This window comes from Cariama cristata, unplaced genomic scaffold (assembly GCF_000690535.1).
Source record: "Cariama cristata isolate BGI_N322 unplaced genomic scaffold, ASM69053v1 scaffold1653, whole genome shotgun sequence".
Classification (NCBI taxonomy): Eukaryota; Metazoa; Chordata; class Aves; order Cariamiformes; family Cariamidae; genus Cariama; species Cariama cristata.
This window is the reverse complement of record NW_009607594.1, coordinates 46944-50147: the sequence shown is the minus strand read 5'-3', so window position 1 is coordinate 50147 and position 3204 is coordinate 46944. Positions and strand designations below refer to the sequence as shown.

The following is a 3204-nucleotide window of genomic DNA, read 5'->3' as shown; positions in this document are numbered from 1 at the left end:
CCTGCTAATGACCCCCAGCTCTCCCTTGCTGGCCTCAATCTATTCATGCCATGAGGGAAGGAGGGAAGATAATTTGGAGGAGTAAGAGACAGAGAGGGAAATAACCAAGCAGGAGAACTAGTAGTAACCCAAGGATTAGTATTATCAAAAGGCCAACAAAAAATTACAAAAAAAAAAAAAAAGAAGGTGCTTTCCATGGAGAGCACAGAAGAGAAAAGGGAGGCTTTTATCCAATGAGCTACTGTCCCTAAGAATTGTGCAGAAGAGAAATTGGCGTAATAGTGGCAAAGTTTGTGTGCTATGTCAACACATAAATAAGGTTGTCTATAAACATAGGAGGATTAAGAAACAGATAGCTTAGTGATTAATCCTCTTTTTGCCCCTTGGAGGCACTGCTAATCTCTTTTAGGTTATGACAATGCAGTGCTCTGCACAAATAGTAAAACAAATAATAAAACCAAGTTTTACATTTGCATTTCGATTGGGCACGGATCACCAGCAGCAGGAGTCAGTGAAGTCTGACAATATCGCGGTATGTATGCTATGGTCCCTGGCTGACTGCAACCCAGATCCTTTCCCAGGCGTGTGGTTTGTTAAGCGTACTGCTGAGGACAAAGATGAGCAAAACGTGCTTTTCTTCTTCCCCCTGACCACGCAGGATACTTCTTGATCTTGCTGACAACCACAGAATCACGAGACTCATTTGGCTGGCAAGGGACCTCTGGAGGTCCAAGCCCCTGCTCAGAGCTGGGCCAGGGAGGTGAGGTTGCTCAGGTCCTGCCAACTGACTAGTGAGCACCTCCAAGGAAGGTGATTTCACAGTCAACCTCTTCTAATATTTGCCCACGTTCAAAAGAAAGTGCTTCAGATGCCCTAATTCAAAGATAACTGAGTGCCCTGCTTCCTTCACAACCTATCATTTTCCCAGTCCTCTGCTGCACCCACTTTTTATATGGCTCTGTCTTCTGTTAAAACTCCTTCACTAGGACATATCTTACTGACCACGGCCATTCTGATGTTACCAAATGGCAATGCACCTTTGAAGTATGTATATTCATAAGTTGTTGATGGTTCTCCTAATTCTCGAAGAAATGTTACTATATTGACTATTTTTCTTGCAGTTCACTTCCTAGAATCATATAATGATATAGATATATTAGGCATTTGGGCAATTCTTCAGGTATTTTTGTTTATTTGGGGATTTTTGGAGGAGGTTCTACATCTCAGAATTACAGAGAAAAAAGATTTAAAAAAAAAAAATCAAGAAAATTTGATCTTCGAAAGTTTAACAACAGAGGAAAATAAGGTCAGGATTTTTTTTTAAACTGCATTTGGAAGCAATACTGATAAAACCCCCGTTTTATTATTTCAAATAAAATAAGAAACTGCAGCATGAATAAAGCTGAATTAGTTTAGGATCATACTAAAGTCAGATCAAAATCTTTGAGGAAAGATTGTAAGAGTCATTCTGAGAAGTGCTCGGCATGGGGGGAGGGGGGGAAGTAAAATTTTGTAATGTTGCTATTAGATCAATAGCAAATTATTGAGAATTATGTCATCATAGGAGATTTAGGTTCCCAAGTACAAAATGGGGACTAAACGCTACTAAAGTTAATACTCAGAGATATAACTGGAATATTTTTCTTTCAAAATTCCCATCACTCTGAACTGACAAAAGGTCAGTTTTAGAATCATTTACAGAAGAAATGAAGATATCAGTGTTCCACTGGTTTTAAAAAACAATGGTGAATAAAATGATCGTGAGACACTTGAAATTAAAAGTAAATAAGATATTTTAAATACGTAACTAAGATTTATAATTTCAAATTAGTAAATCTGAGAAACGACAAAGAACTTTTAGGCACCTTCTATAATTGGTCCTGTATGCATTTTTTTTCAGATTATTTGGCTATTCCTATTTCATTAAAAGATAAAGTACAAAAAGACCCAACCAAACAAACCACTCCCCTACCCCCTAGAAAAATCTTATCTCAAGAAAGCCGAAAAAAATTGTATAGGAAAATGCTCAAGGGACAGATAGATTAATAATTTCAAGAAGAAAAATTAAAATGCCTTTAGGAACTGGAGAAAGGATTTCATCCCAATAAAAGCTACCACTTTTGGTAGCTATTAGATGAAAGTGCAGGGTAAGAGAGACAGTCACACTGAGCTGTATGTTGCAAAATAAACTATAAAATATGTACATACAACTATAAAAATGTGTTTGGTTTTTTTTCACTATAAATACGAGTACAAGAAGGAAGGCATTACACAAGAAAGCAAGACTAAAGACAGTATTTCCAATAAGGAGGATAATGTACAGCACTGTGGCAGCAGCAGGATGGCTAACAGCAAGGAAGATGTACCAATGAGAGAGAACTCACAGTTTACAGAGTTAAACTGAGCTTAACTTAACGTGGTGTTAAATAACATTCATTCAGAAGTACTGAGAACTCTGAAATTGCAAGACAAGCAGCACAGGTTTTCTGAAATTTTCAGCATCAAAAATATGGAACTGTATGACTGAAAAATAACTATCTTGGTTTCCAAAGCTATGAAAAGTGTAAGTAGTCCATGCACCTAGAAACCTCTTAATCCAACTACAAGAGTGTGTTAGGTTTGGGAGAAATTTTGAAGAGAACTGCCTTATAGACATGAGAAATAGGATGAAGTAAAGCACTCTTTAATCTGATGTCTTTCACAAAACCCAAATTTTCTTATCAGGGGAAATACATTAGAGCTTATTAGTCTATGTTTAAATAACAATTGAGACAGCGTTGCAGCAAAATTATGAAATAAGTCAGAAATTTGACTTGTACTTTAACTATATGAACAACGAAACAGCCACAGGAAAGCAAATAATCTTGGGATATAGTGTTGCGAACTATTACGGTATTGCAACATCACTTTCACGCTGCAGACATCAAAGTAGGATCATATTGGACTCTCTACTTTAGGTACTCTGGATGACTAGATCTAAGTTAGATGAAGCCCAAAGTAAAAAGGTCGATGCACTTAAAGTTAAAAGGTCAGTGTACTTAGAAGCAAGTAGTAGTATCTTCCATAAAGTGAGAACTAAGCAGTTTAAAATTACTGAGATGAAAAAAAATGCATATTAGCAGGCATAGTTGTATTTTAAAAGACCAAAAGAGCTGGGTCAGCTTAGCTCAACTGTCCTCTAGTGAAAGTACGATTGCTTTCTGT

The 3204-nt window shown here is 36.9% G+C and overlaps 1 protein-coding gene across 1 annotated transcript in view; it reads right to left on the bottom strand.

The window, feature by feature from the left end:
- The window catches only part of TNIP3 (TNFAIP3 interacting protein 3), a gene marked incomplete at its 5' end in the record, with an annotated part of 39612 nt that overhangs the window by 18044 nt on the left and 18364 nt on the right, over positions 1-3204 (bottom strand). The gene's annotated exons all lie outside the window — the stretch shown is intronic.